This window comes from Phyllostomus discolor, chromosome 2 (genome assembly GCF_004126475.2).
Source record: "Phyllostomus discolor isolate MPI-MPIP mPhyDis1 chromosome 2, mPhyDis1.pri.v3, whole genome shotgun sequence".
Lineage (NCBI taxonomy): Eukaryota > Metazoa > Chordata > Mammalia > Chiroptera > Phyllostomidae > Phyllostomus > Phyllostomus discolor.
Window position 1 is genome coordinate 151,279,142 of NC_040904.2, and position 24,683 is coordinate 151,303,824.

General features: G+C 39.0%; 1 long non-coding RNA gene across 1 annotated transcript; it reads left to right on the top strand.

The window, feature by feature from the left end:
• Positions 1-2,024: 2,024 nt before the first annotated feature.
• On the top strand, positions 2,025-3,547 carry LOC118498737. Its single transcript, XR_004901204.1, has 2 exons — positions 2,025-2,262; positions 2,606-3,547. It is a non-coding gene; the product is annotated as an uncharacterized LOC118498737 (long non-coding RNA).
• Positions 3,548-24,683: the final 21,136 nt, after the last annotated feature.

Below are 24,683 nucleotides of genomic sequence, written 5' to 3' on the forward strand. Positions count from 1 at the left end.
GTTTTGAATGGCTATGTAGCTCTACCACTAATTTAATTATTTTCCTATTTTTAAGTTATTTTTAATATTTGCCATAGTACATATCACTGCAGTGATCATCTGTATACATAAATCCTTGGTGATTTTTAAGAAATAGATTTCAAACAATGGAATTATTACATCAAAAGGTATAAAACCCTTGAAGCCTCACTTATATTGAAAAATGATCCTGTGGGAAGATTGTACCAATTTTATACCCCTGTCAGCAGTGTATGCAACTCAGTATTTTCCAGAACCCTTGAAGCAAAGCATTTCTATTAAGACTTCCTTCACATGTGATTGCCACACCCACCTGTGCTGATTAATTTCTTGAAACCTTTGTTAATGGTCATTTACTAACAACCATTGCCATTGTACCTGAGGCTTTGCATGTCTTGTTATCTCCGTTGTGATTTACATGATTCTTTTAAAAGTGTTTTATGAAAAAGAGCAAACCAGTAAACGTGCTGATAATACTAAAACTGAGATTTAATTGCTTAGATAAAATCAAGACAGGCTGACAAACTCAGACTTGTGGGAAGACTGGATGGATGGTTGCCTGGGGAATATTACATGAGTCATTGTTTTTAAAACCTCCAGAGTCAGGAAGAAGGAAGGGGCTGATTAGCTGGTGTTGGCTATCATATTCCCGTTTCATATATTTCTAAAAACAGCACAGTTTTGTGAATGTGTTAAATGATCCAGAATTAATAAATAATGATAAAACCAGGGAATGAAGCTCTTCAGGCAAATTTAGCCCCTGACCTGGTCATGAATGAACAGCTCTCCTCGAGCAGTCAGCATCAGGCATTTGTATTTATCTGTGTGTATGCTCATCTCCCTCACTGGCTAGTGGAGCTCCTTGAGACAGAGAATGAATGTTTCCATAGTTGTTTCACTGCGAGGACAAGAGCAATGCCTATAATAGAATCATGTAGATGAACAGTTAATTTACCTGATGGCTGGCTAGAAAAGAACTTTTTGAGCATAATAGCAATGGAAGAAACCCTAAAGGAAATTAGCAAAAGATTTGAATGTACAATATAAACATGTAAAATGTTTGTATACTGTCTTCTTCCTCCATAAATATTTTACTAAATATGATAGCAAGAGATTTAATTCCTTTATTATATAAAGAACTCATGCCCTGGCTGGTGTAGCTCAGTGGATTGAGTGCGGGCTGTGAACCAAAGCATCGCAGGTTCGATTCCCAGTCAGGGAACATGCCTGGGTTGCAGGCCATGGCCCCCAGCAACTGCACATTGATGTTTCTCTCTCTCTCTCTCTTTCTTCCTCCCTTCCCTCTCTAAAAATAAATAAATAAAATCTTAAAAAAAAAAGAAAGAACAATCACAGATGATCCATTTGAAAAAAAAAACTCATAAAAATCAAGAAGAAAAATATGAGCCCAATTTGAATGGGCAAAGGGCATGGATAAACAATTCAACAAAGAAAAAATAGATATAACTAATATTAAAAATTTCACTTTTTTCAAAATTTTTTTTATTGAGGTAACATATACATAACATAAAATTTACCATTTTAACCATTTTTAAGTGTACAGTTCAGTGGCCAATTACACTTTTAATTAAGTGCAGAACAAAACAATCAGATACCATTTTTGATCATTAGATGAAAAAAGTTCTTTTTTAAAAAAATGAAAATAAACCGGAAAGTGGCTGAGTGAATAGAAATGTATTTTGGTGCAACCTTTCTGAAAAGCAATTTGGGAATATGTATTAGAAACGTCAAAGATGTTTATGCCCTTGGACACAAGAATCCTACTTTTAGAAATTTATCCTCTGTAAACAATCTGAAATGTGAGTAAAGATGTTTATAATATGTAATGCTGTTTATTTTAACAAAATACTAAGAAATTTCAGTAAGAGAAAATTAAATAACTTTTGGTATAGCCAGAAAGTAGACTACTCACACATCTTTTAAATAGATGTTAATGGAAAGCAATTTTTTTTAAAAAAAGACAAAACCATTGTCTCTTTCAGATAGTCTTCCCATATGGGTGCATCTCCTGCTTTTCCACCAAGTGCATGCACATCCCTCTCTTCATCATGGCACTTACCATGCTGTATTAGAAGCATTTGTTCATTTGCTGCTTCATTTTCTTTCCTAAACTGTGAGCTCCTTAAAGGGTACGAAGGATTCCTTGTGTCTCTGACTCCTCAATCTACAGCATAGTATCTGTATGCAGTAGGAACTTGGAAAATGTCTACTGAGTAAATGGAGGTATGGGAAAACATGGTATTTTATAGGAGGGACATTAGATGGGGACAGAAAATAGAGGGCACGTGCAAAACTTGAATAGGTAGATTGAACAGATCATGAAGACAACAGTCTATACTGGGTTTAGGAATTTGTAGTCACAAAATCCTTTTTTCCTTTTCACATTCATGATATCATACTTTTCAATGCTGTAAATTCTGTAATGGGAGACATAAACCAGTGCTATGCTAGTGCATTTTTAACAGATGCCTCCTGTCCAAAAGCCTTGGTTTGATGTGTGTGTGTGTGTGTGTGTGTGTGTGTTTATTTCCATGGCATACATGCTCTCATCATGGACAATTTTAAGCTACCAACATGACATTACTAAACATGGGTATGGGAACAGATGCACAGTATCATGCCATTAATTATGAAGGGTTTCCACCACACAATTACAAGAGATGGAAATGACCTGAAGAGTGAAATGCAGTGAAATAATTAAGAAGTGATGACTTTTGAGTGTTTATTATTTTTGTTTTTAACATGTCTTTAATGGATACCAATAACCTTTTAGAGACTGTTCTGGATCCTGAATATTAGTTTCCCTGTGATGCTTCCTTGGATGAGAGTTGACTGAGTTTGTACAAGTTCCACACTGTATTAGGGAACACCATTCACATACGGATATCTGCTTGGGCCATCACAGGCTCCATTGCTTTCTGTTGCTCACCTGTCTCACTATAGCTTGAACATGTGCCCTGGTGTTTGGACTTGCTTTGGTTCCATCACATGGTTCTTCTATCCTGCACGTCTTCTTAGTTTTGGATTTCTCTTTGGACTCAAGGTTCTTATTCTTTTTGTTTTAATAACTGACAACTGGCCTCATTCCATGATCTGATTACAGAGCTGTCTGGCTTCCTGGCTTTGGCTTAGCCAAACACAACTGAAATCCAAGTGCTGATAAATAGCAATATGAGAAAATGGCTGATTTAAGCAGATATTAATATTTTAGTGTTATCAATATCCACCAATACTTGCAAAGACCATGGTTGCTTTATTTCTAAACAATTCCTAGGGAATCAAGGCTGCTGAGTTTTGAAGGATCCCTAGGCTAAAAAAAATGGAGCAAATGAATGAAACAAATGGCAGCTCTTCTCAAGCTGTCAGTTTGAAGAGGGTTCAGAGGAGAGTGAGTGAACATAAGAGTCTTTTACAGAATGAATTTATCCTTGTTAGCCCCTAGGAAGGACATATGGAATAAATCTAGGCTAAACACTAGATGCTTTTGAAATAAAAGATACTATACTTATGTGTAGTCTCATACTTATTTGCTATTTGAACCTAATAAAATCAAGGCTCCTTCATTAAGAAAGGAGGCTTGGCATTTTTCTTAATGTTCAGTAGATGTTAACACTGGTAACCTAATATTGTTAATAGATTTCAGCCTTAAATGTTCTTGAGTGATGTAGGAAACAACTCGAGATAAATCACAAAGGAAAAAAGCACGTCAAAATTTTACTTAGTTCTCTTAGGGGGAATAGAGAAGCCTTTAGTTGCTAAAGGCTTCTCTAGGACTCATGCTGTTGGTGGGAGACAAAGAATTGCCCCGTGCTTCAGGCTTCACTGATGCTCTGCCTGCGGAGAGGTGATCAGACAGTTCCCAGGCCAGGAGAAGGTTTCTGAGCTTATTGCTGAACAGAATGGATCCTTACTAACGCAAAGATTGATTTTTGCCCCACACGTCAAGTGAGTAGTTGTGTTTAAAGACATAGTGAAAACCTGCCTGGGAACAAGAAGTTGGTTTTCTGAAGAACATTTTCTATCTCAGACTCTTTCCATAGAAGAATTACGTTCAATCTTTCTTTGGACAAGGTAGGGTTAGAAACAAATATTCTAAAAAGTAAATAAACAGCCGAATAAAGTTAGCTCTCTGAGTCTCACTTTCTCATCAAAGGAAATGATGCCAAGCAGGGCCGGCTGCAGAGGCATGCGCTCTGTGTCATTGCAGAGTCCTGCACTCAGAGGTGCTTCGCTCTGGGCTGCATATTCCACACTTGGCTTAACGCTGTTGCCAGTGTGGAATTCTTACTAGTTTTTGCATAAGGGGCCTGGCATTGTTACTGGGCCCTGGAAATTATACAGCCGGTCTGGTGGCAAGAGAGGTAGAAAGGCTTCCATAGATGGGCTTGGTTCCCCCCCTCCCCGCCCCCACAAGAATGCTCCAGGACAACATGCCTTTAAAAAAGTTATAATTTTTATTTACCCAGCCAGGCAAGAGTAAACTGAGAACACAGACACCACAAATGGTATTATAAGCATCCAAGTGTGTATAACAGCTAACATTTATATAGTGTTTATTATGTGCCAGGCTTTGCATGCATTAACTCATTTAATCATCATTTGCCCATTTTACAGTTGAAAATATGAGCCACAGAGAGGAGAAGAAAATCAAACATCACACAGGCGAGTTAAATGGCAGAACCTCGATTTAAACCAAGGCAGTATGACTTCACAATCTTTTTTATAAATGTAATATTTCTCCTTTCTAGTAAATGGAGCAATGACATTGGTTTGCAAAAAGATGCTTTGTAGTGTTTCTGGTTATTCTAGTTTTTGCTTTTGAATTCAGAGAAAACTGATAAGCTAGGTACCTTTATAAACTTAAACCAATGTGCACTTGGAAGCCAAAGAGCAAATTGCACCAGAAAACAAACACATTCCTTCCTTTGGAACATCAACTACCGAGTACTTTGTAAATGGGAAAGTACTAAACATATCACACTTTAGTGTCTCATGACTGGCATTCAATTTTGACTCAAAGGATTTTAATTATACTATTAAGCATATATGCTAGAGGCAACATGTTCATCCTTGGAAATATATAGTATACTTTATTCCTTTCAGGGACCTGGGGACTTGGCTTATACTTGCTGGATATGTTACATGATCCTGTAAAGCCATTTTCAAATTAGTCTTCCCTCGACTTTAAAAACAGACTCCTCATGTGGCTGCCATGAGACTAGGAAGTACCCAGCACTTCCTGGAACACAACTGATACCCAATATTTATGAATAATTGTTTGATTTATGAACACTGGTTTAGAGCAAGACAGTTGTATCTTGGGAATATAACTTCTCTGAGCCTCACTGCTTTCAGCATAAAATAATGTTAATGACACTCATATCACAGGGTGTTATAATGATTAAATAAAATAATATACATGAAGTGCTTATCACAGGGTCTGGCACTGTAAGTTCCTCAAAACTTTCTGCAAAGTGGACGTCATTGCAATTTTCTATGAGCAAACCAAAACACAAATATGTTCGGGTCTTTTCCACCTTACAAACAAGAAACAAAACAAGCTATTTCCCCCTCAAACTTGTTGATTACTTGAAATACTGTTCATCTTTTCCTTTTCTTTAACAGTTAAACATCTGCTGAAAGTGGTCTTTTCTTCCTTAACATCTTAACGTCTATAGTAAGTTCCTACTAAACGAGAACTTCTATATTTTTATCTGAATTTTCCCTTTGTAATGTAGGTTTAAATAATTTCACAGAAATGTGGGATGCAGTATAAAATAATTTTATTTTTAACATCATTTTTTCATTTATTTTTTCTTTGTAGGTTATGTTCTATTAGGAGAATGAGATAAATATTGGATTTAGCTGTACAATGATACTTTTCTGTAGTAATTATGCATTTTTAAAAGTTTTAAAAAAGATTTTATTGATTTATTTTTAGAGAGGGGGGAAGGGAGGAAGAAAGAGAGGGAGAGGAACATCCATGTGAGAGAGAAACATCGATTGGCCGCCTCTCACACTCGCCCCCTCAACCAGGAACCAAAACGGCAACCTCTTGCTTTGCAAGGTGATGCCCAATCAACTGAGCCACACAAGTCCAGAAAGTAATTATGCATTTTAAAAATAAACTTTGAAAAGGCCTTTTGGTATTTTTCCAATAGTTCTTTTATAAAGGGCTATTAAAATAATGTATAAAAGAAATAACACTCATTCATTATTAATACCTTGTATCAGTGATTACATCAGCTTAGACTGGCCATCGATCAGAGCCCTCAGTTCAGCTGGAGCTCAGGGAGCAGGCAACGGAGGGATGGCAGAGAGCACATCTTCTCCTGTGGCCTCTGGATCTTGCTCCCTCAGTGAGGCCTCCTTCTCCTATACCTTTGCCTCTTCTCCTATGCCCTGTTTGCCCTGTTTCCTACGCCCACCAATATGCTCGGGTCTTCTCCACCTTACAAACAAGAAACAAAACAAACTATTTTCCCAAGAACTTGTTGCTTCCTTGAAGTACTGTTCATCTTTTCCTTTTCTTCAACAGTTAAACTTCTGCCAAAAGTGGTCTTTACTTCCTTAACATCTCCCACTGTTTACTCCCTTCTTTCACTCCTAGGACTCTGTGGAAACTGTTATCTTGAAAGCATTAAGAACCCCCTAATCGAGGCATTTGACCTTTTCTTAGTCTGCATTCTTCTTGACCTGTCTGAACACGTGATACTGTTGGAATCTTGGCAATCTCTTCGAGTACGGGGCATCGTTTGTACTTTTCTTGACATTTGTGTTTTGGTTTGCTCATAGAAAATGGCAATGATGTCCACTTTGCAGAAGGTTTTGAGGACTGAGTAAGGTGTCATTGTTAACATGTGCAACAATCAGTTACTTTTACCTCATTTACCCCCAGGGCAGTGTGTTTCACATTCCACAGATGACTCCTGTGTCTGTATTTTTGTCTTGATCTTCCTCTGGATGTTCAGTATTCCTTTTTAACAAACAGCTATACATCTATTTCTACTTGTAGTAATAAAATTTTGGGTGATTATAGGTGGAAGAGTTCTTAGACCATATCAACTTACAGGGAAGGAAATGGTGGTGTGGAGAGTAAACTAATTGACTTGGACTAAGCCTTCTGGGAAAATAAGGATGGCTTTAGCTTCAAATAACAGAAGTTCCAATGTAACTGATTTGAGTGCATGCTCTTCCATAATAAGAAGAACAAGAGTACGTCGTACCAAAGGTCGGTTAGTGTAGCAGTTCAATGGCAGCATCAAGTGTCCATGTTCTCTCTACCTACCGACTCTGCCATCCTCAGCATGTTGGTCTGTCCATCCACAGCCCTGCCACTGTTGGTTAGATAGCTGACCTGGGGTTCCATTCAGACCTGACAATGTTCACTGAAAAAAGGACCATATCTTCCATACCTGGAAGCATACATCCAACTTTCCTCATGTTTCATTGGTCAGACTCATGACATGCCATAGCAATGGGGCATGTAATTGGCTTAGACCAATTAGAATTTACCTTCTGTGGCTGAGTCCAGCCTCCTTTGAAGCATATGACACTACCAAGTTGAGCAGATGCAGAAACTAAATCTGGTTTCTCTTACATTTGAAAAGAGGAAGGTACAGTGGGAAATGAATATTGGGCAGGATCCAACAGCATTTGCTACTGTCTCTAGTGCTACAGCTGGAATGCAGTTTTCCTGACCACTACCCAACCCTCTTTCAATACTTCTCACTGCCTCTCAACATCTGAACCAGATTCAACATGTTCACCATCTAACTGATTACTTTTCCAGATTTGCCCTTTCTGTTCTTTTATGTCCTGAACATTTTCTTCTAAAGTTGTGCCACCATTTTTTGTATTAATTTGCCATCTTTGACTTTCTTCCCTTCCTTGTTCTCCACAATTCACTCTCAAAATTTTGTTTGATCTCTCTATTAAAAATCTTTTATTTTCATGTGTTTCTTTCCTTTATCACTATCATATCTGTATTACATACAAATTGGATGAAAAAAATTTTACTTTTCATTTATTTTCAGAGAGAGAGGAGAAGGGAGGGAGAAAGAGAGAAATACATCAATCAGTTGCCTCTTGCATGCCCCCAGCTGGGGACCTGGCATGCAACCTAGGTATGTGCCTTGACCAGGAATTGAACTGGTGACCTTTTGTTTTGCAGGCTAGCACTCAACTCAACTCACTGAATCACACCAGCCAGGGAAGAATTGGATTTTTATAATAGTCTAGTTACTGATCTTCCTGACTCAACTCTTTTCCTAACTCTCATTTATTCTTCAAATCACTGTTATATTCATTTTCCTAAAACATCCCTCTTACTTTCAGAAAACCTTCTGTAAAGGAGTGCCCAGTGAGACTAACTTGCAATAGTCTTTAAAATTAGGATAATTACTTCAGTAGCTTCCATTTCTAGTGTTAGAATTTACAAACTTCCTTGAGTTAGGTGTCTTTGTATCTGAAAAGAAACTCTCAAATTGTCTCTTTTAAATAGATATATGGCCAATAGAAATTATTGTTTAGGGGAAAGCATGTAACAGGACTTATGTTTTACATTGACAAACACTGCCCTTCTAGAAGGTTAAACAAAGAGAAGAATGGGTATATTTGCATAAAGAAGTAGTGGATGAAACTCTGATACTTTTCATTTAGAAGTTTAATATTACTAGAAGAATATTAAATTTTTAAAAATGGACCCAATGAAATTATTCAGCAGAGACATAAAATGCTTTTGAGGAGAAATTCACTGTAAGAAAAAGGAGGACCCGGAGTGATGGCCAAGGACATATACCTATAGTGATAAGAATGGGATTGTAAAGGCTGTTGCTTGAATGGGCTTCCTGAATTTAGTGGGGAGTCTTTTGAAAAGCACTATGTGTATGTGGATATGTGAGTGTATATACACTACAGACCGAATCATGGAAAAGCTAATTTAAGGGTTTGGTACTGAAGTGATTTGGGTCTTTGCAGCAGGTCTACTCCTGAAGGAGAGCTGTCTCCACGTGCACTTAAGGAATTCTTGCAGGGGTGGCAACAGTAAGTCAGGTATCTCATGTTTCTTATGGGGACTCTGGGAATTTAGAATCATAATTTTCTCACAATAAGACAAGAGAAAAAGATATAAAGGCATCCAGATTAGCAAGAAAGAAATAAAAGTCTCTTTATTCATAGATAATAATAATTTATTTAGAAAATCCTATGTATTCTACAAAAAAGCTCCTAGAACTAAGTGGTTTTGGCAAGATTATAGGATACAAGATCAAATACAAAAATCAATGGTATTTTAATATACTAATAATGAATCATCATTGAAATAAAGAGAATTTAAAATAACATAAAAATGAAATATTTAAGGATTAATTTGAGAAATGATATGAAAGACCTATAAATGGAAAAGTGTAAAACATTGCTGAGAAAAATTAAAGAAGACTAAAAATAGAGAGATATTTTGTATTTCCAGATTGGAAGACTCAACATGGTTAAGTTCTTCCTCAATTCAGAGATTCAACACAATCCCAATGAAAATACTAGCAAGTTGTTTTTTTTGGTAGAAATGGATAAGCTGATTCTAAAATTTATATGGAAATGCAAAGGACCCAGAATAGCTTAAGCAATTTAAAATAAGAGTACAAATTTGAAGAACTTATACTACCTGACTTCAAGGCTTATTATAACACTGTAGTAATCAAGACAGTGTGGTATTGGCATCAATTTAGACAAATAGATCAATGGAACAGAATAGAGTGCAGAAATAGACATATACATTATGGTCAATTGATTTTGACAAGGGTATAAAGACAAATCAGGATGATAAAGAGAGAAAAGGGCATTTTTTTCAACAAATAATGCTGGAGTAATTAGACATTCATTTGCGAACAATAACAAGAACAGCAGAACTACAAGAAACCCCCAAACAAACACTTCAACCCATACTTTGCACCATTTACAAGAAAATGAACTCAAGATGGATTTTAGTTCTAAATGTAAAACTATAGGAGAAAATCTTTGTGACATTGAGTTAGGCAAAGATTTCTTAGATGCAGCATCAAAAACACAATCCATTAAAAAATGCATACATTAGCTGGCATCAAAATGAAGAACTTCTACTCTTTGAAAGACAAGCCAAGGACTGAAAGAAAATATTTGCAAATCATATATCCAATAAAGGGTTTATATCCTGAATAAATAAAAAAACCTCTAAAATATCAACAATAATAATTTAAAGTAGGCAAAAGATTTGAACAGTCCCTTAATCAAAGAAGCTATAAAGGTGGAAAATAAAAACATGGACAGTCATTAGTCACTGGGAAAATGCAAATTAAAACAATAATAGAATATCACTACATACCTATTAGAATGTCCAAAATTAAAAGGCAGTAACCACACCAAGTGATTGGAAGGATGTGGAACAACTGGAATTCTCATATATTGCTGGTGGAATGTAAAGTGGAATGTAAAGTGGTAAATCACTTTGGCCAATAGTTTGGCAGTTATTTAAAAAGTATAACATAAACCTACTGTGTGACTCAGCCACTTCATGGCTAGGTATTAATGCCCAAGAGAAATGAAAGCATATGTCCATAAATGACTTACATATTGAATGTTCAAAGCAGCTTTACTTGTAGTAGCCCTAAACTAGAAACAACATAAATGCCCATCAAAAAGGTGAAGGAATAAACAATGGTATATCCATCCATACAGTAGAATACTACTTATTAGTAAAAGGACCAGAACACCGATACATCCAGCAATATGCATGAATCTCAAAAATTTGTGCTGACTGAAAGAAGTCAGTCAGACTGGAATCCATACTATGTGATTCTATTTATATAAAAAGTTTGCAAGTGCAAATTAAGCTAGAGTAAGCAGAAAGGAGATCGGCAGCTGCCTGGGGATGAGGCAGGAGGAAGAGGTTGCAGAGGGGCGCAAGGAGACTTTTGGGAGTGACTGATATATTTATTATCTAGATTGCGGTGGTGGTTTCATGGGTGTATACCTGTGTGAAAACTTACCGAATTTTATACTTTACACAGTTACAGTTAATTGTATGCCAATTATCCACCAATAAAGTTATTTTAAAGTTATTTAAAAAGAGATATTGCAAATAGATAAAAATAGGTACGGTACTAACTGGTTATGAATCTGTGTTTCTCCAACAGTAACCTCCAAACCCTTCCATCTGGCATTTGCTCTCCATGATCTGGTTTCAGGCTAACATTCCTACTATATCGCCCATTGACATCTTGGAATCCAGTCATAGGAGACTCTTTCCTGAACAGGTATTACCTTTTCTCACATGTTTCATTAGCGTGGAATGGTCTGCCCACCATCTTCTGATGCCCTCACGTGGAGATGATCTCACCACCCCCCCTCCCCGGCTTCCTCTGAACTCCCATTATGCTCTGAACCTTTCTTTATAGCCCTCATCATGTAGTACTTTATATTATACCTTGTCAACACATATTCTGCTCTACAAGACTGAAAGATTCTTGAAGGCAGTGACTCATGTATTTATTATATATCTTAGTACTCCAATGGCATCTTAGGAAAGATCTTGTAAATATTAACTATATAGATATACAATATATATGTTTAACTGATTTTTAAAAAAACTATACTAGACCCAGTATATTAAGAAAATATAAACTAGATTGAAAACATTTGTTTTTTTAAAATATAAGACTTTCCCTAATTATGGGTATGCAATCTTCATTCACATAATATTGGGAAAATATTTTCCATATATTTAGGTGGCTTAACCACTTAACCTATCATAAATACCTTCTGTTCATGATCTCTGGAGGTATTTCTCATTACCTAAGTGTCGGGGACTATTGTTTACAGTAGGCGTGTCATTCTTTAATGATTTCCCTTATGATGTGTGCACTCACATCTTGAGCAAAAATGGCATAAAGATTCAATGATTATATTATGAAGAAGATAACAAAAGGCTGTTTCTGGAACATTTCTTTGTGTAATTGACTGCATGTTTAAATAATGAAACCTTAGCCCTGTCTAAGAAACGGGCTGATGATGAAACCTAAGAACGATTTTGTTGCAGAGTTAAGGTGAACTAGGAATCAGACTAACAGGAGAGCTTTGTTTCAGTTTCAAACATCCGGCAAAGTCGGGAAATTGGATAAAAGGAGTTTAGGAAATTGTACTGGATGAGAAGGTACTGATGTTTTGTATTTGTTCCAATGTAAAAACATCTATTTCTCTCACGTAGAGATGGATATGTGATGGTCTCAAATCTAATGGAAGCGCTCCCTTCTAGGGCTATTGTAATTTTGAAATGGGTTTGTTTGAGGATTCTGGGTCTAATTTCATATTATTAAACTCTGAAATGACAGAAGGCTTTCCAAAGTAATCCTCGCGCCTCTGCCGAATGGCCTCATGGTGCACCGTGAGTTTGCTGCGTACGAAGTTTGAAGGGCTTGTGTGCAATACAATTATCCCTTCTGTAACAACTGCCTATACCTTAGCTCTCGCCTTTCCCATGAACCAGGTTTCTTCCTGTGCTCGGTGGCTGGACTCAGCCTGGGTGCCAGAATGGCAGCCACTCAAGGTTTCTAAAGCAGATACTGGGGCAGAGGTGCTGAGCTCCGGGTTTGGAGGCAGACCTGGGTTGGAATCCTAATTCCATCACATAGGAGCTCTGTGGCCATGATCCAGGTGCCTAGCTTTCTGAGCCTTAATTTCCTCATCTGCCAAAAGTGTCCCATGAATGTCAAAAGCTTAGTATGGGCCTGGCACAGAGAGCATACACTCAACATGTACTCTCTGAGTATTTTAGCAACCAGAGATGATCTCAGTTTAATGTCAAGAAAATAGCCTTACTGTGCTAAGGATAATGTTTTTAAGTGACAGTGTGGATGTGGATATTTTTCTTAGAAACATTGCCACAGGAAATTTGGCGGTTGTATATCTAGCGTTAAAAGGCCTGCCCAACCTTGCCCAGAAGATACATAGTATCGGTGCCTCTAAATAGATACACAAGTGTGTTATGCAAGCCCAGATATTGTCCACTCAATTCACTGTGGGCAGGAAGAGGATCTATTTTTAAGTGGGGGAAAGAAGACCATGACTGATTAAAAATAGGATCCTCCTCTGTCTTCTCTTTGCCACGTTCACCCTCTATTTTTCTGTCCACCTTATTTTTCCTGAAGGCCTCTTGTTATCCTTGTTCATCCCCCCTTTTCTTCCTCTGCTTTAGAAATGGTGCGTATTACGAAAGAGAAAATACTCGACACCATCCCCAGAAAGGCAATGGTGGAGGTAATGTATTATTAATCCTGAACACCTGGCCTCCTTTTATTTGACTGTCAGAATGATGGGATTTTTTTTGATTATTCAAAAAAGTCCTCATGCTGGTGCTCACAAATGACTAAAAAGGTTAATAAATTTCAGAATCTGCCCGGTAATCCAGGGAGATGGAACTCCGCAAACACAGACTTTTCTTTTTCCACTGAATCTGACATTATGAAAAGCTACCCCTCTGTCCCCACACTCAAAGTGTTTATCCAGGCTTTAAACACAGAGTAGCAAGAGTGTGGCAAAGGAGCTAACATTCACTGAGAGGCTGCTCTGCGGAGGGAATCTCACACACACTCCCTTATTGAGCTCTCTCAACAGGCCTGTGGGGAAAGCAGCACAGTTCCTGTATTTCATGGGTGAGGGTACAAGGGGACTTCAGTGTGCTCCATCAGGGAGGGACTCACACCAGTGCAGTTTCCCTAAGCACAAGTGACCCCTTGCAAGATTTAGCCATCCTCTCCACTGACTCCCCATCCCTGGGGTCATCTGCAATACCCTGATGTGAGTGCCCCCCCTTTGCCCACCATGCCGTGCCAATCATGGCAAGATGTAGCTTCCAGTGCCAACTGTCCTCTGTGGCTAGCCAATTTTTAGGACCGTGGTCAAGTACAGAATCTATCTTTCTAGGAAAGGCAGCTGCAGAACTGACATCCCCTCCCCCAGGAACACAACCACAACATCTATCTCCCCACATCTCTTTTCTTGGCTCTAATCATGTAGAGGCAACTCTGTGAGTCTCTTTATATTGGCCGGGGTGGGGTGGTGGAAGTTGGGGTGTCATAATAGTGGGTGGTTAGCCCAGTTCCCTGAACTGGTACCTCCCAGCAAACCCTATAGGGCTATGGTGGAGATACCTGTGGTTTTGGTCTACAACTCTGAGATAACAAAGTATCCTTTACACATAAATTATCAAAGTTAATCCTTGGGGGAGAGGGGAGGTAGGAGAGGGAAAAGGGGGGTAAATTGTGATGGAAGGAGACTTGACTTGGGGTGGTATACACACAATACAATATACAGATGATGTGTTATAGGATCATATACCTGAAACCTATATAATTTTATTAACCAATGTCACCCCAGTCAATTCAATAAATAAAGAAAACAATGTAATCCTTATAACAACTCTGTGTGGAGGATTCAGTTGAGATCCTAGTAGTGTAGTGACTACGAACACACACGGGCTTGGGTTTGAATCACAGTTCCTACACTGTTAGTGTTACGCTTGAACTATTTCTCTGTGTGAGTTTTCACCTTCCCATGCCTCAGTTTCCTCTCTGTGTGACAGGAAGAGTAAAAGTACCTAACTTCTACCATTGTGGAAAGCAAGTAAGATAGGCTACACGATAGGATTCTGTAAGTGTTCACTATCGTTATCTCTATTTTCCAGATGAGGAAACTGACACCTTGATGGGTTACATAACTGCCTATGTCACACAGATAAAAGTGCTTCCAAAACTGGTGCCACTCTTCCATGGCAGTGCTCCTAAGCCTTTTTCACATCCTGGCACACAAGGAAGATGACATTGGGGAGAATGAATGAGACAGTTCAAAGCTTGAGGTGTTTGGTCTGGGAAGCTCTGGCTACCCCAAGACCCTTCTGCTCACCTGGTATACTGTGCTGCACTGAAATGGAGAATGGGAGCCGCCTAGCCAGGCCAGGGATGCCCGGTGGGTCTTCCTGGAGAAAATGATGCCTTAGGTGTGGCTTGAAGAGTCACACCTGTAGTTTAGTAACGAAGGGAGGCAGTAATAATGGATGAGAGGGACTGCTTAATTTTCCCTTCTGAAAAATGGAGATCACAATATCTATTTCACAGGATACTTAAAAACTAAATTATCTAATGTGTATGGAAAAGGCTTTGTAAAATGTGGTATCAGGTTTAGCTGTTACTCTACTTAAGGAAAATGGACGAAATATTTGAAATCATGAGAGTGATCTAGGTGTAGGGGTCACAGAGAGGGAACACTTCTATCAAACTTTCACTTGGGGAAAGTTACAGCTTCAAATAGGACATTCTTTCCCTCCTCCCCTCCCTCCTGCCCTTCCTCCCTTTTTATCTTCTTTAAATACAAACAGACATTAGCTTCCTCCAAGATTTGTTATGAGGCTTAAGCTATTTTCATCAAGTAACTGAAGCAAGTAGGAGGAATATCAAAAAGCCTATAATCCCAAACAGTTGTATCTCTGAATTTTGTACCCATTCGGCCTTGTCTGAGGAAGTGGGCTGCCAGGCTGTCTCTATGATAGGGTCCCTGGCCTTCCTCGGGGAGGATTTGTTCTGACAGACAAGGCAGCCAGGCACACGCTGGACCCAGAAACAAAGCTTTGGTCACCAGAGGGGAGAGTTGAGGGATGTCAGTGAGGTTGTCTCCTGCCAGGGCCTGACATCCGAGTCCTGTGGAAAGGGGGATGGGAACCTTGTGAGTAAAACATGGAAGGGCCACTGCACTGAAAATGTTGTCCATCTCTGGGGCCCAGGGATGTGTTCCTTGTCCTTTTTCTCTCAAAGAGGGTAAGCCAGGAAAGGAAGGGAGACATTCTTCCCGGCTGTGCAACACACACTAATAGCCTTGTCTTCCGGACCTCAGTTGTGGCAGGAGATGGCCGTGCCTTGTGGGCGTGAAAGAACGGAGGCGATGGAAAAGGGCAGTAGTGGGTGTCATGTGGGTGGGACTAGATGTATGTGTCAGCCTGTCAAATATGTTCATGGGGAGACTGATTAGAAGCAAAAAGTAAGGAAACATGGGTTACACACATAACAAGTCAAAAATAATTAAATCTTGGAAATTTTGATCCAGTCTTCATTGCCATTTAATTTCTTCATCCTCGAGCTACTTTACTTTGAGATCTAGGATGAGCTCCATACACTAATTTATCTCAAAATATTACCTGTTATAAGAAGTTTTGTTTTTAAACCCTCACCTGAGGATATTTTTTTCATTTATTTTAGAGAGAGAGGAAAGGAGAGAGTGGGAGAGCCACAGAGAGAGAGAGAGAAACATTGATGTGAGAGAGGAACATCATTTGGTTGCCTTCTTGGTTGTGCCCCACCTGGGGATCGAACCTGAAACCTGCGTAGGTGCCCTGACTGGGAATTGAATCCACAATCTTTTGGTTTACTGGGCTACACTCCAACCAGCTGTGCCAAGGTGAAGCTTTTTTGGGGGAGGGGGGAGACAGAGAGAATTTATTTAAAATTTGTTCAACTTTGACATTTTCTTTCCTGAGTTTACTGTAAAATTCAAGTCAAGTAACTTGCATAAATGCATCAATATTTTAAAAGCTACCTATCTTACACATGAAAAAAGGCTTACAATCTTCAATAATCTTTAATGTAACAACATTCATTATACATGAATCCTCAAAGGAGAAACTTGCGTTGTCCAGAATGCTAAGTGGTATACAATGGTGGCTTTGGGATAGTTAAATACCACACATTTGCTTTTTCAAACCATCACTGAATGACTTTAGCAGACTAACCCTGAAAGTCATCACAACTGTTCTGTCTTTAATAATCTGGACCAACAAAAGGAGAGAATTTTTTTCTAAAGTGACATTCTCGTGGTCATACTTTTAAGAGGATTTCTTCTTTGAAATTCGACTCTGATGTTGCAATGCTCATCCGTTCTTGGAGAAGCTGACTCATTCTTCATGGCTGAACTCAGATGTCATCTTCCCTGTGAACTAGTCCCCAACACCTTAAGCAGGATTAATTTATCCCATGGAATTAGGTGCATATGCCTCTCTCATGGCATCGTTGTCACATGGTGTCGTGGCTACTCTCGTGTTTGTTTACCCAATCAGCTGTGAGCTCATGCCTTGGAGGTAGGCATGGTTTTCAGCACAGGAGGCAATGAATAGGTACTTGTGGAATTAAAGAGAGCATCTATCATCATAGATACTATGTTTAAAATATAGATAAATTTGTGCACTTGTACAAATAAATTTAGAAAAAATGTTCAAGGGCTGTTGCCATCCACATTTGACCGAAAAGATTTTTTTTTAAAGGAAATTGTCATTTTAAAATCTCCTTAACTGAAGAGATTCAAGAAAGGTCAACAATATTTTGAGGTGAATGGCTGAGTTAATGAGTGAATAAAGATTGTTCTGTTATCTAGTGTGCGTTTGACTCATTCCTATACTTATATTTAAAGCTAGAGCTCAGGAGAAGGGAGGGAGGTGGATTCAATGTTTATTGAGTCGTTCTATCCACTAGGTTCTGTATTAGGAGGTTTCCACATTAAGTACAATGTAATTTGATTCCAATTTAGGTACAGCCACCTTCTGTTGGGTTCTATCAGTTCTTTTCGTCAAATGCAGAAATTAACTTTTGGAAGTCCAATAATGTGAACAGAATCATCTCACCTAGTAAGTGGCTGAACCAGAGTTAGAACACAACTCTGAAAAAAATTTCAGTGTATGTGTATTTGTGTTAAGAAAAAGAAAGACTTGAACAGTCATTAAGCAGTTCAGGGCAGCCCTCACCTTATAGCCTACATTTCCCCCCTTAAATTAACATCTAAGGAGAAAGGCCTGGGAGGAGGGGCTTGAAGTGGGTTAGCAAGTGAACTCAGGGTCAGAAACCTGGGTAGAGTCTGACTCTGTTGGATTCTAGTGGTGTGATTTTGGGAAAAGTATTTAGCCTCCTCGAGCACCAGTTTCTTTAACTTTAAAATGCAAGAATGGTTGGAGGGGAATAACCACCATCTGCGTCTTATGGGAGGCTGTGAGAAGGAAATGAGAGAACGCACTGAGCGCTTAGCCGAGAGCTCGAGAGCTCGGCGCACAAGAATGCTGGCTTCATTCACGTCGCAATTATCCAAGTGCTCCCTGCTTGTTGCCCAAAGACGACAGATAATTGCTCATGTTCCCACTTTCTTACTGTTTAGTAGATGGAATCTTAAAGTAGAAGAGAATTCTCCTGAATGACCTTATCCCTGTGAACTTCATCCAGATTGTGGTGCTTGGAATCATTTGATCAGAGTTCGGTTCCTGGTTCTGTGATCTTGGTGAGACTTGTTCCTCAGTTTCTCTGAAGTCAGTTTTCTTCTCTGTACAATAGCAAACAAAACCACACCTGTCTTGCCAGGCTAACTTGAAAAGTGCTCAGATAAGAAGCACCTAAAAGTCGGGAGAGCCTTCTGGAAGGGAGTGAAGTTCAAGTGGACACCTGAAAAAGAAAAGGGCCTTGTAAACTCTGATGCACTTATTGCACTTATGCACTTATGACTTATGTCATAAATAGTTACTCTATCATTTTAATAACATTAGTATATGTAGCTGACATTTAAACTTATTACAAGCTACATTTCCCACTCTATGGCTTTCACTTTTTTTAAAAAAAAATTTATTTTAATCATTGTTCAAATACAGTTTTCTCCTTTTTACTCCCAGTCCAGCCCCCCCTCCCAACCCTCCCCACTTCCCTCCCATTACCACCCTCCCCCTAGTTTTTGTCCATGTGTCCTTTAAGCTTGTTCCCGTGAACCCTTCCCAATGTCCCCTGAAATTCCCTCTTCTCTCCCCTGTGGTCACTGTCAGCCTGTCCTCTATTTCAGTGTCTTTGGTTATGTTTTGCTTGTTTCTTTGTTTCGTTGTTTAGGTTCCTGTTAAAGGTGAGATCATATGGTATTTGTCTTTCACTGCCTGGCTTGTTTTGCTTAGCATAATGTTTTCCAGCTCCATCCACTCTGTTATAAAGGGTAGGAGCTCCTTTCTTTCTGCTGCATAGAATTCCATTGTGTAAATGTACCATAGTTTTTTGATTCATTCATTTACTGATGGGCTTCTTGGTTGCTTCTAGCATCTAGCTATTGTAAATTGTGCTGCTATGAACATTGGGATGCATAGGTTCTTTTGAATTGGTGTTTAGTATTCTTAGGATAGAGTCCCAGCAGTGGAATTGCTGGGTCAAAAGGCAGATCCATTTTTAGTTTTCTGAGGAAGTTCCATACTGCTTTCCATAGTGGTTGTACCAGTCTGCAGTCCCACCAACAGTGCACTAGGGACCCCTTTTCTCCACAACCTCTCCAACACTTGTTGTTTGTTGCTTTGTTTATGATGGCCATTCTGACTGGTGTGAAGTGGTATCTCATTGTGGTTTTAATTTGCATCTCTCTGATAGCTAGCGATATTGAACATCGTTTCATGTGTCTTTGGATTTTCTGTATGTCCTCCTTGGAGAAGTGTCTGTTCAAGTCCTTTGCCCATTTTTTAATTGGATTCCTTGTCTTCTTAAAGTGCAGTAGTGTAAGTTCTTTATATATTTTGGAGATTAAACCCTTGTCTGAGATATCATTGGCAAATATGTTTTCCCATACAGTTGGTTCTCTTTTAATTTGGATACTGTTTTCTTCAGCTGTGCAGAAACTTTTAATTTTGATGAGGTCCCATGTTTATTCTTTCCTTTATGTCCCTTGCTCTAGGGGACAAGTCAATAAAAAGGTTTCTTCATGAAATATCTGAGATTTTCCTACCTACGTTCTCCTCTAGGACTTTAATGGTGTCACATTTTATATTTAAGTCTTTTATCCATCTTGAATTTATTTTTGTATATGGTGTAAGTTGGTGTTCAAGTTTCATTTTTTTGCACGTGGCTGTCCAGTTCTCCCAACACCATTTGTTGAAGAGGCTATTTTTACTCCATTTTATGTTGCTGCCTCCTTTGTCAAATATTAATTGTCCATAGAGACTTGAGTTTATTTCTGGGCTCTCTGTTCTGTTCCATTGGTCTATGTGTATGGCTTTCACTTTTTAAAAAAAAATTTAAAAGATTTTTATTTCTTTATTTTTAGAGAGAGGGGAAGGCAGGGAGAAAGAGAGCGACAGAAACATTGATGTGCAAGAGAAACATTAATTGGCTGCCTCTCACACCCCCCAACTGGGAACCTGGCCCACAACCCAGGCATATACTGGGAAATGAACTGGTTGGCAACTCTTGTTCACAGGCTGGTGCTCAACCCACTGAGCCACACCAGCCAGGGCCTGTGGGTTTCACTTTCTGATGTCACATTTCAATTTCAAGTTTTTAAGGAGAGAAATTCTGTGATTTTTTTTCCTGTGGACTGTAATTAACCACAAAATCGGTCTATCATTTTTCTGGAGGTGTTTCTAGCAGAACTTCAGCCTTCTGCAATGTCTTCAGTCATTAGTTGTGTAATGTGAGAACCCAAGTAAGCAGAGACTGTGCAGCTTTTTCCAGCTTTCATACTGAATGGAATAAACCCATGAGCTTCTGCTGAGTTCATGCACACATGTTTATGTGTGTGCGAAAACAAACATACACATCTTGGATTTGATCCTGATGTATTCCTTGTGTTTAAACAAGACACTGAAGGGCACATTAACTTTCCCAGGTCACTAGGGTTTTCATTAGAATGCTGGACTACAGATAGTTCCCTAGTGGTGGAGTGAGAATAATGAGCCATTCCTCCCTGCTCACCCCACAAGTTTAGCATACCAGAGAATGACACTGACTTGCAAATATCTGGCTCTTTGTGTGCTGGTGTTATTTATAAGGTCAAATTCTAGCTTAACCTTTTTTGGTGAAGAAAAATTAGCAAGGGTATCTATGTGAGCATTTTGTTTCTTAGAGAAAATTGTGTTATATGGAGTCTACTTAGTTCACCACGTAAAAATTCTTAGCACAGAATATCTAGCACAGTGTAAGAATTTATTTCCCTTGAGTTGCTTAAATGTCATGGTGTTTGGTAGAAAATAGGAAATATATCATTTTGCAAATACTCTTGCCAGAGCTTCTGTGTTATGGTCTCATATATAACCTTGCCATCTACATATAAAATGGTATTTGAGTAATTTCCAGGTGAATACAAACAACAGAGCTAGGCACAGAGATAATTCAGAAAGTCTTCATTTTATTTTATCTTTTAGAGCAAGATTATCTTTCCTAAAAATCTAGAAAATTATCTCTACTGTTTCCAGTGATTTTGTCTGAACCAGTTCTGTGAGATCCACTGGACAGACCACCCTGGGATGAAGCAGACTTGTTAGAAGAGTAAAATCTGCCACGTGGCTGATATTACCAATTTTTCCTAGATTGTAAACTGCCTGAGGGCACAAACTGTATTGTATTTATATTCGAATCCCTGCAGTGTCTTGAATTTATTTAAATTCAGTTTAGTGTAAAATCGTTTCCAGGCATCCTAAGAGTCAGATGGTGTTTAAAAAATAAATTCCTTGATGCTATTTTTTATTACATCTGGTTTAGTGTCCCATGGGGCTCCATGTCTATTGTGGAAACATGGGCATAGATTTGTGACAGGACATTATGGACTGTGACAACGAAAGCAGCAGCAAAAATTGTGTGACATTTGGTAGATATGGGTAAAATAAATGCAGAACTGTGTAACCTAACAGAATTAATATAGATTGAGTTTTAAAAACTGTTTTCATGGCCTATATTACATTATACAGTTTGTCTTACTTTTATCTTTTGACAGTTTTATTATTAACTAAGCCTAAAAATCAGATAAGAAGATGCTTATGTGTTTGTGTGTGTAAACAAGAGATAAATAAAATGTTACCACAATGAGACCTGCTTAGAATAAGGATAGTGGCTATTAATTGAAAGCTTCGTATGTGTCAGATAATCCTCCTTCCCTCCCTCCCTCCCTCCATTCCTTCCTTCCTTCATTATCCTCACCTGAGGGGATGTTTTATTCATTGCTTTTAGAGAGAGAGGAAGGGAGAGAAACACTGATGAGAGAGTGAGAGTGAGAGAGAGAGAAACATCAATCAGTTGCATCCAACATGCACTTGGAGCAAGTATCAGCACCTGGGATTGGGTATTGTACATGTCTGTGGCAGGGGAAGGGGGGTTGGGGAGCAGTGCCCATGCCTATGCCCTGGCTAGGAATTGAACCCGCAACTTTTCAGTTATAGGAGAACACTCCAACCAACTGAGACACACCTGCCAGGGCTGTGTTAGACAATCTTTAAATGCAATATCATATTTAATGTATACAACAACCGGATGAATTAAATGTTATTTCCATTTTTATAAGATTAATAAGCTGATATTCAGGGGTGTTTAATAACTTGCTCAAGTGCACATAGTAAGTGGCAGAACTGAGAGTCAACCCCCAAAGTCTTTGACTAGTAAATTGGTATTCTTTCCACTATTTTGCTTGACATAGGAGACACCTACACATGGTGATTTCTTAACAGTGTCAAAATACCTTTTTCTTTCGGGATACCACTTGTCTGTAATTATTACCTGTAGAGTCTTTCTTTGAGCCTTAAGGACAGATTAAGGCTTTATTTATGCAGAGCAATAAAATAGTGCAATCTCAGCTTCCAGTACTGGCAATAGTTACTCGGAAGTCAGTAACTGGACAAAAGCGAGTTATTCCGAATAAAAGAAAAAAAGTGAAGTGAGAGGGTGTTTGAATTTTGTCTTTTTTTAAAGCAACTAATTAAGCAATTTGGATTCTGAGTAGAAAGAAACAAATGAAAATGTTATTTCACTTTTCCACCTATGTTGCATTATCACTCTAGGATTTTCACCTCCGGGTGGTAATGAACAAGCACCATAGGAGAGCTGCAGGTGGGAGAGGCTGAGAAGGATCCTGGGTTTTCTCAGGTGATGTGGGATCCAAGGTGGTATTCTGACTGGGGAGGGCAATGGTGATATAAAGTAATTTATCTATCTGACTTTCTGGCTCAAGTGCTGTATAGGCAAGGGAATATGGGTCTGCTGAGATGGGCACCTACACACCTAACTTGCTTTGTTGTGTGTACTCTGTGCCAGGTAGAGTGGTGAACCAAAGCAGGTTTTCCTGTTAAAGCTCTTCTTGCCCTCATGGAGCTTATAGTCTAGGCTTAAAAAGACATAGTACTTTCATAAAACAGCATGTGAGGACTTTTTAAAGAGACATTATAGTCAAAGAAAGTTCAGCAACTCAGAAAAAGAAAAATTGCGTCTGAAAGGCCCCTGAAGCTACCCTAAGGCTGGGAGTGTTCACAAGGACTTTGGGAAGACAAGATAATGGGGAGGAAAAATAAGGGCTCCAATGCAGTTTTTAACTAAAAGTCATGACATCAGTGGGAGATTGTGCTGTTCCTGAGGGTGGCTATGCCCACTATTAAACAGTAGTGGCATCAAAAGCTCTGACTGCAATGGGTATATAGGAGAACTCACTGAGATGCAATGTGGCTCCAGCAGCAAAGGCATCTGGGAGAGGTTGGACACCTAGCTCTCTGTAGCCTCTCATGTCTTCATGAACATACAGAGTGTGATAACTGCCTGATGTTAATCTGTTAAATTAGGAATGCATAGTTTTTTCTATGTGGTGGTCTACATGACTACCCACCATACAGTTTTGCTATTAACTCCCTATAAAAAGGGACCCTGCCCTAGGACAGGTGTGGATTTTTCCCAGCCAGCCACCACTGAGAATAGCTGCTTTGCCCATGTATATAAGTTTCTCCTATTAAAGCTCTTATGAATTTGAATAAGACTATGGGTCAGTTCTTTGGAATTGATCCTGAATTTAGACTTTCGGGGCTTTCCCCTAACAGGTACCACAGTGGTTTAATACAAACTGCTTTTAATTCATTGGTAACTTGAGGCAGATGTTTATGAACTCTACCAGCAAACCATGTCCACTTTCTGTAAAGAGGTTTTCTAAATATTAAAAAATATTTATTTTATTGAGGTGAAATTAATACAACATGAAATTAACCATTTAAAAGTAAACATTTCAGGAGGCTTCTGGTATAGATGGCAGCATAGGCAGACATGGCTCACTTCTTCACACAAACACATCAAAACTACAACTAAAATATAGAACAATCATCACTCAGAATCGTCAGAAATCAAGTTGATTGGAAGTCTGACAACTATACAATCAAAGAGACCACATCCATCCAGACTGGTAGAAAGGGGGCAGAGATGTGAAACGGGCTAGTCCCTTACCCACATGTTGCACAAAATTAAGAAGGGATATCTCAGAAGTGAGGAGTGCCAGCCCCACACCAGGCCCCCCAGCCCAGGGTTCCAGTACCAGGAAGGTAAGTCCCCACAACTTCTGGCTGAAAAAACCAGGGGGATTGAGTTGGTGGAAGAATATTCTGGAGCCCCAAGCAGTTCCTCTTAAAGAACCTGCACATGGACTCACCTACTCAGACTTACTCCCTCTGAGCTCTAGCACTGGGGTAGCAGTTTGAAAGACTCTGGTGGTATACAGGGAGAACCGGAAGTGTCTGGGATTAAGGCGAGCAGAGGCCATCATCACTTTTCTAAACCTTCCCCCAACAGAGACATATAGCATGTAAGCTGGTACAATATCTGAGACTC